Source organism: Oncorhynchus gorbuscha, linkage group LG01 (assembly GCF_021184085.1).
Source record: "Oncorhynchus gorbuscha isolate QuinsamMale2020 ecotype Even-year linkage group LG01, OgorEven_v1.0, whole genome shotgun sequence".
In the NCBI taxonomy this organism is placed as follows: domain Eukaryota; kingdom Metazoa; phylum Chordata; class Actinopteri; order Salmoniformes; family Salmonidae; genus Oncorhynchus; species Oncorhynchus gorbuscha.
The window spans coordinates 37,834,649-37,849,160 of NC_060173.1; positions in this window are offsets into that span (position 1 = coordinate 37,834,649).

A 14,512-nucleotide genomic window follows, 5' to 3' on the forward strand; every position below is an offset into this window, starting at 1 on the left:
ACTTCAGTGATTTTTGCAATTCGTTCCAGTCACAGGCAGCAGAGTACTGGAACGAAAGGTGGCCGAATGAGGTGTTGGCTTTAGGGATGATCAATGAGATACACCTGCTGGAGAGCGTGCTACGGATGGGTGTTGCCATCGTGACCAGTGAGCTGAGATAAGGCGGAGCTTTGCCTAGCATGGCCTTGTAGATGACCTGAAGCCAGTGGGTCTGGCGACGAATATGTAGCGAGGGCCAGCCGACTAGAGCATACAAGTCGCAGTGGTGGGTAGTATAAGGTGCTTTAGTGACAAAATGGATGGCACTGTGATAAACTGCATCCAGTTTGCTGAGTAGAGTGTTGGAAGCAATTTTGTAGATGACGTCGCCGAAGTCGAGGATCGGTAGGATAGTCAGTTTTACTAGGGTAAGCTTGGCAGCGTGAGTGAAGGAGGCTTTGTTGCGGAATAGAAAGCCGATTCTTGATTTGATTTTCGATTGGAGATGTTTGATATGGGTCTGGAAGGAGAGTTTGCAGTCTAGCCAGACACCTAGGTACTTATAGGTGTCCACATATTCAAGGTCGGAGCCATCCAGTGTGGTGATGCTAGTCGGGCATGCGGGTGCAGGCAGCGATCGGTTGAAAAGCATGCATTTGGTTTTATTAGCGTTTAAGAGCAGTTGGAGGCCACGGAAGGAGTGTTGTATGGCATTGAAGCTCGATTGGAGGTTAGATAGCACAGTGTCCAATGACGGGCCGAAAGTGTATACAATGGTGTCGTCTGCGTAGAGGTGGATCAGGGAATCGCCCGCAGCAAGAGCAACATCATTGATATATACAGAGAAAAGAGTCGGCCCGAGAATTGAACCCTGTGGCACCCCCATAGAGACTGCCAGAGGACCGGACAACATGCCCTCCGATTTGACACACTGAACTCTGTCTGCAAAGTAATTGGTGAACCAGGCAAGGCAGTCATCCGAAAAACCGAGGCTACTGAGTCTGCCGATAAGAATATGGTGATTGACAGAGTCGAAAGCCTTGGCAAGGTCGATGAAGACGGCTGCACAGTACTGTCTTTTATCGAGTTATGATGTCGTTTAGTACCTTGAGTGTGGCTGAGGTGCACCCGTGACCGGCTCGGAAACCGGATTGCATAGCGGAGAAGGTACGGTGGGATTCGAGATGGTCAGTCACCTGTTTGTTGACTTGGCTTTCGAAGACCTTAGATAGGCAGGGGAGGATGGATATAGGTCTGTAACAGTTTGGGTCCAGGGTGTCACCCCCTTTGAAGAGGGGGATGACTGCGGCAGCTTTCCAGTCCTTGGGGATCTCAGACGATATGAAAGTGAGGTTGAACAGGCTGGTAATAGGGGTTGCGACAATGGCGGCGGATAGTTTCAGAAATAGAGGGTCCAGATTGTCAAGCCCAGCTGATTTATACGGGTCCAGGTTTTGCAGCTCTTTCAGAACATCTGCTATCTGGATTTGGGTAAAGGAGAACCTGGAGAGGCTTGGGCGAGGAGCTGCGGGGGGGCCGGGGCTGTTGGCCGAGGTAGGAGTAGCCAGGCGGAAGGCATGGCCAGCCGTTGAGAAATGCTTGTTGAAGTTTTCGATAATCATGGATTTGTCGGTGGTGACCGTGTTCTCTAGCCTCAGTGCAGTGGGCAGCTGGGAGGAGGTGCTCTTGTTCTCCATGGACTTCACAGTGTCCCAGAACTTTTTGGAGTTGGAGCTACAGGATGCAAACTTCTGCCTGAAGAAGCTGGCCTTAGCTTTCCTGACTGACTGCGTGTATTGGTTCCTGACTTCCCTGAACAGTTGCATATCGCGGGGACTGTTCGATGCTATTGCAGTCCGCCACAGGATGTTTTTGTGCTGGTCGAGGGCAGTCAGGTCTGGAGTGAACCAAGGGCTGTATCTGTTCTTAGTTCTGCATTTTTTGAACGGAGCATGCTTATCTAAAATGGTGAGGAAGTTACTCTTAAAGAATGACCAGGCATCCTCAACTGACGGGATGAGGTCAATGTCCTTCCAGGATACCCGGGCCAGGTCGATTAGAAAGGCCTGCTCACAGAAGTGTTTTAGGGAGCGTTTGACAGTGATGAGGGGTGGTCGTTTGACTGCGGCACCGTAGCGGATACAGGCAATGAGGCAGTGGTCGCTGAGATCCTGGTTGAAGACAGCGGAGGTGTATTTGGAGGGCCAGTTGGTCAGGATGACGTCTATGAGGGTGCCCTTGCTTACAGAGTTAGGGTTGTACCTGGTGGGTTCTTTGATGATTTGTGTGAGATTGAGGGCATCTAGCTTAGATTGTAGGACTGCTGGGGTGTTAAGCATATCCCAGTTTAGGTCACCTAGCAGAACAAACTCTGAAGCTAGATGGGGGGGCAATCAATTCACAAATGGTGTCCAGGGCACAGCTGGGAGCTGAGGGGTCGGTAGCAGGCGGCAACAGTGAGAGACTTATATCTGGAGAGAGTGATTTTCAGAATTAGTAGTTCGAACTGTTTGGGTATGGACCTGGAAAGTATGACATTACTTTGCAGGCTATCTCTGCAGTAGACTACAACTCCTCCCCCTTTAGCATTGCACCAATTTGTAAGTCGCTCTGGATAAGAGCGTCTGCTAAATGACTTAAATGTAAATGTAAATGTATCTTGACGGAAGATGTTATAGTTGGGTATGGAAATCTCTGAATTTTTGGTGGCCTTCCTGAGCCAGGATTCAGACACGGCAAGGACATCAGGGTTAGCAGAGTGTGCTAAAGCAGTGAGTAAAACAAACTTAGGGAGGAGGCTTCTGATGTTGACATGCATGAAACAAACCAAGGCTTTTTCGATCACAGAAGTCAACAAATGAGGGTGCCTGGGGACATACAGGGCCAGGGTTTACCTCCACATCACTCGCGGAACAGAGAAGGAGTAGTATGAGGGTGCGGCTAAGGGCTATCAAAACTGGTCGCCTAGAGCGTTGGGGACAGAGAATTAGAGGAGCAGGTTTCTGGGCATGGTAGAAAATATTCAGGGCATAATGCGCAGACAGGGGTATGGTGGGGTGCGGGTATGGCGGAGGTAAGCCCAGGCACTGGGTGATGATGAGAGAGGTTTTATCTCTGGACATGCGGGGTGCCCACTCTGGTTTTGAAACTATTGAAAATAATGGTTATTATATCAATATTTGCAGATAAAGGTGTTTCCAACGCAATTTCTCACAGAATTAATTTTACATACACAAAAATATCCCATAATGTCTAACGAACAAAATGTCGGCATTTATACAATTGAAACCGGCATTTCATGTTTCCATCAACCCAAACATGGAATTGACCAGTGTGTAATTAAAGGGAATGGTAGATACCAATCAGTTTAACTGAATGCATACAACTGAAATGTGTCTAAATGACACTAATAAAATATTGCCATTTTATATGGAATTACACTCCATACACAGAAAACCGCATGAAATACTATTGGTACTGTACACATACAGTATTTTGCAGATGTTATCACTGATGTAACAATATGCTTATGTTTCTAGCTCCAACAGTGCAGTAGTGCCTAACAATATAAAACAATACATGCAAATCTAAAAAAAAAATAAGAAAGGAATGAAGAAATATAGAAATTAATATAGAAATGACTGCCAAGAGTGTGCAAAGCTGTCATCAAGGCAAAGGGTGGCTACTTTGAAGAATCTCAAATATAAAATCTATTTTGAAATGTTTAACACTTTTTTTGGTTACTACATGATTCCATATGTGCTATTTAGAACTATGTAGAACAAAAAAAAACAGATATAGCCCTTGCTTCACCCCAGACTGCCCTCAACCAGCACAAAACATCCTGTGGCATTCTGCATTAGCATCGGAAAACCCTCGCGATATGCAACTTTTGAGGGAAGTCAGGAACCAATATACTCAGTCTGTTAGGAAAGCTAAGGCTAGCTTTTTCAAACAGAATTTTGCTTCCTGTAGTACTAATTCCAAAACGTTTTGGGACACTGTAAAGTCCATGGGGAATAAGAGTACCTCCTCTCAGCTGCCCACTGCACTGAAGATAGGAAACACTGTCAACACCGATAAATCCACGATAATCGATCATTTCAATAAGCATTTTTCTAGGGCTGACCATGCTTTCCACCAGGCTACCCCTACCCCGGCCAACATCTCAGCCTACTCTGCAGCAACTTGCCCAAGCCCCACCTGCTTCTCCTTTACCCAAATCCAGACAGCTGATGTTCTGAAAGAGCTGCAAACTATGGATCCCTATAAATCAGCTGAGCTAGACAATCTGGACCCTCTCTAAAATGATCAGCTGAAATTGTTGCAACCCCTATTACTAGCCTATTCAACCTCTCTTTCATATTGTCTGAGGTCCCCAAGGATTGGAACACTGCTGTGGTCATCCCCCTCCTCAAAGGGGGAGACACTCTAGACCCAAACAGTTATAGACCTATATCCATCCGTCCCTGTCTTTCTAAAATCTTCGAAAGCCAAATTAACAAACCTCACTGACAATTTCGAATCCCACAGTACCTTCTCCACTATGCAATCTGGTTTCCGAGCTGGTCATGGGTGCACCTCAGCCACGCTCAAGGTCCTAAACGATATCATAACCGCCACCGATAAAAGACAGTACTGTGCAGCCGTCTTCATCGACCTGACCAAGGCTTTCGACTCTGTCAATCACCGTATTCTTATCGGCAGACTCAATAGCCTTGGCTTCTCAAATGACTGCCTCGCCTGGTTCACCAACTACTTGACACACTGATAGAGTTCAGTGTGTCAAATCGGAGGGCCTGTTTTCCGGACCTCTGGCAGTCTCTCTGGGGGTGCCACAGGGTTCAATTATCAGGCTGAGTCTTTTCTTTGTATCAATGATGTCGCTTTTGCTGCTGGTGATTCTCTGATCCACCTCTACGCAGAAGACACCATTCTGTATACATCTGGCCCTTCTTTGGACACTGTACAAACAAACCTCGAAACAAGCTTCAACGCCATACAACACTCTTTCCGTGGCCTCCAACTGCTTTTAAATGCTAGTAAAACTAAGTGCATGCTCTTCAACTGATTTCTGCCCGCACCCTTCCGCCCGACTAGCATCACTACTCTGGATGGTTCTGACCTAGAATATGTGGACAACTACAAATACCTAGGTGTCTGGTTAGACTGTAAACTCCCCTTCCAGACTCACATTAAGCATCCCCAATCCAAAATTAAATCTAGAATCGGCTTCCTATTTCTCAACAAAGTCTCTTTCACTCATGCTGCCAAACATTACCTCGTAAAACTGACTATCCTACCGATCCTTGACTTCGGCGATGTCATTTACAAAATAGCCCCCAACACTCTACTCAGCAAACTGGATGCAGTCTATCACAGTGCCATCAGTTTTGTCATCAAAGCCCCATATACTACCCACCACTGTGACTTGTATGGTGACCTGTATGTATTTCACCCCCAAAGCCAACACTTACTTTGGCTGCCTTTCCTTCCAATTATCTGCTGCCAATGACTGGAACGAATTGCAAAAATCACTGAAGCTGGAGTCTTATATCTCCCTCTCTAACTTTAAGCATCAGCTGTTAGAGCAGCTTACTGATCACTGTATCTGTACACAGCCAATCTGTAAATAGCCCACCCAACTACCTCATCCCCATATTATTACTTACCCTCTTGCTCTTTTGCACCCCAGTATCTCTACTTGCACATCATCATCTGCACATCTATAACTCCAGTGTTATTGCTAAATTGTAAATATTTGAATTACTATGGCCTATTTATTGTTACCTCCCTACTCTTCTACATTTGCACACACCGTACATTGATTTTTCTATTTTTATTTCTATTGTGTTATTGATTGTACGTTTGTTTATGTGTAACTCTGTGTTGTTGTTTTTGTCGCACTGCTTTGCTTTACCTTGTCCAGGTCGCAGTTGTAAATGAGAACTTGTTCTCAACTGGCCTACCTGGTTAAATAACGGTGAAATAAAAATAAAAATATATTTTTTTATAGTTTTGATGTCTTCATTATTATTCTACAATGTTGAAAATAGTAAAACAATAAAATAAAGAAAAACCCTTGAATATGTGTGTCCAGACTTTTGACTGGTACTGTATACAATTTACCACAACTGGACTCCAATGCATTCGGAAAGTATTCAGACCCCTTCCCCTTTTCCACATTTTGTTACGTTACAGCCTTATTCTAAAATAGATTAAATAAACTATTTCTTCATCAATCAACACACAATAACCCATAACGACAAAACCAATACAGGTTTTTCAAAAATGTTTGCTAATTTATAACAAATAAAAATACCTTATTACATAAGTATTCAGACCCTTTGTTATGAGACTCGAAATTGAGATCAGGTGCAACCTGTTTTCATTGATCATCCCTAAGATGTTTCTATTTGATTGGAGTCCACTTGTGGTAAATTCAATTGATTGGACATGATTTGGAAAGGAACAGACCTGTCAAAATATGGTCCCACAGTTGACAGTGCATGTCACAGCAAAAACCAAGCCATGAGGTCAAAGGAATTGTCCGTAGAGCTCCGAGACAGGATTGTGTCAAGGCACAGATCTGGGGAAGGTCCCCAAGAACACAGTGGCCTTTTTCTCCACAATTTTGTGATATCCAATTGGTAGTTAGTCTTGTCCCATCACTGCAATCCACTCACTGGGATTGCAACTCCCATCACTGCAACATTTTAGCCTGAATGGCAATCATCACTTCTGAATGAAACCTGGCACCATCCCTACGGTGAAGCATGGTGCATCATGCTGTGGATATGTTTTTCAGCGGCAGGGACTGGGAGACTAGTCAGGATTCAGGGATAGATGAACGGAGTAAGAGATCCTTGATGAAAACCTGCTCCCGAGGGCTCAGGTCCTCAGACTGTGGTGAAGGATCACCTTCCAACAGGATATGTCCCTAAGCACACAGCCAAGACAATGCAGGAGTAGCTTCGGAACAAGTTTCAATGTCCTTGAGTGGCCCAGCCAGAGTCCGGACTTGAACCTGATTGAACATCTCCGGAGAGACCTGAAAATAGTTGTGCAGCGACGTTCCCCATCCAATCTGACAGAGCTTGAGATGATCTGCAGAGAAGAATGGGAGAAACTCCCCAAATAAAGGTGTGCCAAGCTTGTAGCGTCATACACAAGAAGACCTGAGGCTGTAATCGCTGCCAAAGGTGCTTCAACAAAATACTGAGTAAAGGGTCTGAATACTTATGCAAACTTACGCAATATATGTTTTTTATTTGTAACAATTTTGCCAAAAATCCTCAAAACCTGTTTATGCCATTATTGCGTATTGTGTGTAGATTGATGAGGGGAAAAAACAATTTAATCAATTGTAGAATAAGGCTGTAATTATAAGTCAAGGGGTAAGAATACTTTTCTCACGCACTGTATACGATGGTGTGTATAGACATTATGGACAGTATATGAATAGAAAATGTTTGTACAGCAGTAGTTATATAGGATGAGTCTTGATTACAATACAGTATATACATATGAAGTGGGTAAAACAGTATCTAAACATTATTCAATTGGTCAGTGTTCAATGACTATGTGCATAGGGCAGCAGTCTCTAAGGTGTAGGGTTGAGTATCGGGTGGTAGGCATCTAGTGACAAAAGATCAGGGCACGGTACTGGGTGGAGGCTGGGTAGAGTCTGATGGCCTGTAGATGTAGGCTGTTTTTCAGACTCTTAGAACCAGCTTTGATGCACCTGTACTGTCTCCGCCTTCTAGATGGTAGCGGGGTGAACAGGCCGTGGTTCGGGTGGCTGAGGTCCTTGATGATCCTCCTGGCCTTCCTATGATGCTGAGTGCTGTAGATGTCCTGGAGGGCAGGCGGTGTACCCCCGGTGATGCATTGGGCTTACCGCACCACCCTCTGGAGAGCCCTGTGTTTGCGGGATGGTGCAGTTGCTATACCAGGTGATGATATGCCCGACAGGATGCTCTCAATGGTGAATCTGTAGAAGTTTGTGAGGGTCTGAGGGACTAGGCTGCATTTCTTCAGCCTCCTGAGGTTAAAGAGGCGCCTTCTTCAACACACAATTTGTGTAGACGGGCCATTTCAGGTTCTCAGTGATGTACATACCGAGGAACTTTCACCCTTTCTACTGTGGCCCTGTCGATGTGGATGGGGGCGTGCTCCCTCTGCTGTCTCCTGAAGTTCACAATCCTTTGTTTAGTTGACATTAAGGTTATTTTCCTGGCACCACTCCACCAGGGCCCTCACCTCCTCGCTGTAGGCTGTCTCGTTATTGTTGGTTATCAGGCCTACCACTGTTGTCGTCTACAAACTTGATGATTGAGTTGGAGACATGCGTGTGGAGGTTGGTAAGTTACAATGATATGATCCTTAACAAGCCTTTCAAAGCACTTCATGACAGAAGTGAGTTGTACGGGGCGATAGTCATTTCGCTACCTTCACTTTCTTGGATACAGGAACAATGGTGGACATCTTGAAGCAAGTGGGGACAACACTGGGATAGGGAGATTTTGAATATGTTTGTAAACACTCCAGCCAGCTGGCATCCGTGTCCGTGATTGGTGTCCGTAATCCGTGATTGTCTGTTGTCCCTGCTACATACTCATGTCTGAGCCGTTGAATTGTGACTCCACTTTGTCTCTGTACTGATGTTTTGCCTGTTTGATTGCCTTACGAAGGGCATAGTTTAATTGTTTGTACTCGTACATGTTCCCATTCACCTTGCCGCAGTGAAATGCAGTGGTTCTCGCTTTCAGTTTTGTGCGAATGATGCCAACTATCCACATTTTTTGGTTTAGATAAGTTCTAATTGTCGCTTTGGGAACAACATCCTCTATGCCCTTCCTGATGAACTCAGTAACAGTCAGTATATACGCCAATGTTATTCTCAGAGCCAGCCAAGAACATATCCCAAACCGTTAGATCAAAACAATTTTGAAGCATAGATTCCAATTGGTCAGACCAACTAAGAAAACAAATAACGTGTCCATCTCAAATATTCTGCACCCTTTCTGAAGCCTTGCTGAAGGCCAATAAAGGTTGCCAATAAACACAAGGTCAAACTTTTTATACGTCTTTTATTTCTGTCTGCCACCGGAATAGTACAGTATATCTTGAATGACAGCAGAACTTAGAGACAGATGCCTTTAATCTTCTTTATTGAACCAGTGACACCAGGAAAATGTTTTAACCAGTAACCCCAACAGACAGGCTGGTAGAGGAAAAACATTAGTTAAGCAAGTCCTTGATTGACAGCAAAAAATAGTAACAATAGAAAATTAGAAACTGTCAACCAAATAAAAATAGAAAATAAGAACACACTCCCTTACCAGTCTGCCTTTACTGTTAAAATATTATAGCATGAGAGAACTCTTGGTGATTTCCTTGTCACACAACAAGCAAGAACTGTTTCTCTGTTTTCCAAAACAATATATGTAATTAAAAGGCGCAGTACTTACACTGTCACTTCTGGCAACGAGACTGCAGTAAAGTTTAGACTCCCCTCCCTATGTATTTGGACAGTGAAGCTAAAATAACAAAATTTGTCTCTATACTCAATCTAGGATTCGAGATCAAATGTTTTGTATGAGGAGACAGTACAGAATGTTACCTTTTATTAGAGGGCATTTTCATTCATATCTGTTTAACCGTTTTAAATTAAAGGACTTTATGTATCTAGTCACCCGCATGTAAAGTATTTTGACAAATTCACGTATAGACTATTAAAGTAATCAAAAGTTTAGTATTTTGTCCCATATTTCTTGCACTCAATGACTACATCAAGCTTGTGATTCTATGAACTCTCTGGATGCTTTTGCAGTTTGTTTTCGTTGTGTTGTTTGCCCAGCTGAATGGTGAATGATAACTGGAGTAATTTTATTTCTAAGTCGGTCAATAAGATGTTTCTGAAAACTTTAAATTAATCCTGATAATACCATGTTTAAGAAAAAAACATGAATGAATCGTGGAACAATGATGAGCAAGATGCCGTTCAGAGGCTACATCAAAATTTGCTAAACTCTCACCATTACCAATAACAAGGGAGCTAAGCATTTTTGGTGGGGGGTATGACTTTCGTGCCTCTGTAACCTTACTACTCATCATTATTCATGATTATCCATAATCATGGCAGTATCTACATGAATGTAGAAGTGTTCAGAAACATCTTCCATTCTTACTTACTATAAAAGGGACTCCAAAATGGCACAAGACATTATTCACCATTCAAAATGCATCCAACAAGTCTGTAGTCACACTCTTGATTTAGTGATTGTGTGGAAGGAATATGGGACAAAATACTCATCTTTTCACTACTTTGATATAAGTTCATTTGTCCAAATACTTGACTTCTTCAAATGTGGGGACTGTTTCCACATAATGTTTTCATTTCTAAATGGTAAAAGAGATACAGCATGTATGAAAATATCTTCAAATAAAAGCTGACATTCTGCACTGTCGCCTAATATGAAACATTCTATTTCAAATCTAAAATGCTGGAGTATAGAGCCAAAAGATATATATATATATATATATATATATATATATATATATATATATATATATATATACACTGCTCAAAAAAATAAAGGGAACACTTAAACAACACAATGTAACTCCAAGTCAATCACACTTCTGTGAAATTAAACTGTCCACTTAGGAAGCAACACTGATAGACAATACATTTCACATGCTGTTGTGCAAATGGAATAGACAACAGGTGGAAATTATAGGCAATTAGCAAGACACCCCCAATAAAGGAGTGGTTCTGCAGGTGGAGACCACAGACCACTTCTCAGTTCCTATGCTTCCTGGCTGATGTTTTGGTCACTTTTGAATGCTGGCGGTGCTTTCAGTCTAGTGGTAGCATGAGACGGAGTCTACAACCCACACAAGTGGCTCAGGTAGTGCAACTCATCCAGGATGGCACATCAATGCGAGCTGTGGCAAGAAGGTTTGCTGTGTCTGTCAGCGTAGTGTCCAGAGCATGGAGACAGGCCAGTACATCAGGAGATGTGGAGGAGGCCGTAGGAGGGCAACCACCCAGCAGCAGGACCGCTACCTCCGCCTTTGTGCAAGGAGGAGCATTGCCAGAGCGCTGCAAAATGACCTCCAGCAGGCCACAAATGTGCATGTGTCTGCTCAAACGGTCAGAAACAGACTCCATGAGGGTGGTATGAGGGCCTGACGTCCACAGGTGGGGGTTGTGCCCAACACCGTGCAGGACGTTTGGCATTTGTCAGAGAACATCAAGATTGGCAAATTCGCCACTGGTGCCCTGTGCTCTTCACAGATGAAAGCAGGTTCACACTGAACACATGTGACAGACGTGAATCTGGAGACGCCGTGGAGAACGTTCTGCTGCCTGCAACATCCTCCAGCATGACCAGTTTGGCGGTGGGTCAGTCATGGTGTGGGGTGGCATTTCTTTGGGGGGCCGCACAGCCCTCCATGTGCTCGTCAGAGGTAGCCTGACTGCCATTAGGTACCGAGATGAGATCCTCAGACCCCTTGTGAGACCATATGCTGGTGCGGTTGGCCCTGGGTTCCTCCTAATTAATGATTAAAACATTTTTTAACATTTATTTAACTAAGCAAGTCAGTTAAGAACAAATTCTTATTTTCAATAACGGCCTAGGAACAGTGGGTTAACTGCCTGTTCAGGGGCAGAACGACAGATTTGTACCTTGTCAGCTTGGGGATTTGAACTTGCAACCTTCCGGTTACTAGTCCAACGCTCTAACCACTAGGCTACCCTGCCGCCCCATGCAAGACAATGCTAGACCTCATGTGGCTGGAGTGTGTCAGCAGTTCCTGCAAGAGGAAGGCATTGATGCTATGGACTGGCCCGCCCATTCCCCAGACCTGAATCCAATTGAGTACATCTGGGACATAATGTCTCGCTCCATCCACCAACGCCACGTTGCACCACAGACTGTCCAGGAGTTGGCGGATGCTTTAGTCCAGGTCTGGGAGATCCCTCAGGAGACCATCTGCCACAACATCAGGAGCATGCTCAGGCCTTGTAGGGAGGTCATACAGGCACGTGGAGACCACACACACTACTGAGCCTCATTTTGACTTGTTTTAAGGACATTACATCAAAGTTGGATCAGCCTGTAGTGTGGTTTTCCACTTTAATTTTGAGTGTGACTCCAAATCCAGACCTCCATGGGTTGATAAATTTGATTTCCATTGATAATTTGTGATTTTGTTGTCAGCACATTCAACGATGTAAAGAAAAAACGTCCTCTCACTGTCAACTGCATTTCAGCAATCTTAGCATTTGTATGAACACAACAAGATTCAACAACTGAGACAAACTGAACATGTTCCACAGACATGTGACTAACAGAAAAGGAATAAAGTGTCCCTGAAAAGGGGGAGGTCAAAATCAAAAGTAACAGTCGGTATCTGGTGTGGCCACCAGCTGCATTAAGTACTGCAGTGTCTCCTCATGGACTCTTCCACCAAGGCACCTGCAAGTTCCCGGACATTTCTGGGGGGAATGGCCCTAGCCCTCAACCTCTGATCCAACAGGTCCCAGACGTGCTCAATGGGATTGAGATCCGTGCTCTTCGCTGGCCATGGCAGAACACTGATATTCCTGTCTTGCAGGAAATCACGCACAGAACGAGCAGTAAGGCTGGTGGAATTGTCATGCTGTAGGGTCATGTCAGGATGAGCCTGCAGGAAGGGGACCACATGAGGGAGGAGGATGTCTTCCCTGTAACGCACAGCGTTGATTGCCTGCAATGAACAACAAGCTCAGTCCGATGATGCTGTGACACACCGCCCCAGACTATGACGGAACCTCCACCTCCAAATCGGACCATCACCCCTGGTGAGACAAAACCGCGACTCGTCAGTGAAGAGCACTTTTTTCCAATCCTGTCTGGTCCAGCGACCGTGGGTTTGTGCCAATAGGCAACGTTGTTGCCGGTGATGTCTGGTGAGGGCCTGCTTTACAACAGGCCTACAAGCCCTCAGTCCAGCCTCTCTGTCTATTACGGACAGTCTGAGCACTGATGGAGGGATTGTGGGTTCCTGGTGTAACTCGGGCAGTTGTTGTTGCCATCCTGTACCTGTCCCGCAGGTGTGATGTTCAGATGTACCGGTCAGCTGTCCGTCCTGTCTCCCTGTAGTAGTCTTAGGCGTCTCACAGTACGGACATTGCAATTTATTGCCCTGGCCTCCTTGCAGCATGCCTAGGCACGTTCACGCAGATGAGCAGAGACCCTGGGCATCTTTCTTTTGGTGTTTTTCAGAGTCAGTAGGCAGGTCTCTTTAGTGTCCTAAGTTTTCATAACTGTAATTGCCTACCGTCTGTAAGCTGTTAGTGTCTTAACGACCGTTCCACGGGTGCATGTACATTAATTGTTTATGGTTCATTGAACAAGCATGGGAAACAGTGTTTAAACCCATTACAATGAAGATCTGTGAAATTATTTTAGATTTTTATTAATTATCTTTGAAAGACAGGTCCTGAAAAAGGGATGTTTCTTTTTTTTGCTGAGTTTATTATACACAAACAGGACCAGTCAAACGTTTGGACACACCAACTCATTCAAGGGTTTTTACTTTATTTTTTACAATTTTCTACATTGTAGAATAATAGTGAAGATGTCAAAACTGTCCAAACTAACACATGGAATCATGTAGTAAACAAATCTAAATATGTTTTACATTTGAGATTCTTCAAAGTAGCCACACTTTGCATTGATGACAACTTTTCACAATCTTTGCATTCTCTCAACCAGCTTCACCTGGAATGCTTTTTAAACAGTCTTGAAGGTGTTCCCACATATTCTGAGATACAGAGAGACACAGCGTAGGTGAACGGATGATCTTCACGTGTGATTCCCACCGTGAAGCATGGAGGACGTGTGATGGTGTGGGGCTGTTTTTCCTTAACTTTGCGGTCCAACTCATCCCAACCCATCTCAATTGGGTTGAGGTTGAGTGACTGGGGAGGCCACGTCATCTGTTGTCTAAAAGCAATGATGATCTGTTGTTTCTCTTTCCTTATTTGAGCTGTTCTTCCCATAAATTGGACTTGGTCATTTACCAAATAGGGCTCTCTTCTGTATACCACCCCTACCTTGTCACAACACAATTGATTGGCTCAAACTCATTAAGAAGTAAAGAAATTACACAAATTAACAAGGCACACCTGTTAATTGAATTGCATTCCAGGTGACTACATCATGAATCTGGTTGAGAGAATGCCAAGTGTGTGCAAAGTTGTCATCAAGGCAAAGGTTTGCTAATTTGAAGATTTGTTTAATACTGTTTTGGTTACTACATGATACCATATGTGATATTTCATAGTTTTGATGTCATCACTATTATATAATGCAGAAAATAGTACAAATAAAGAAAAACCCTGTAATGAGTAGATGTCCAAACTTTTGATTCATAACTCTGGATGACCCAGAGTTACCTCTGCTGCAGAGGTTAAGCTCATTAGAGTTAACTGCACCTCAGATTGCAGCCCAATAAATGCTTCACAGAGTTCAAG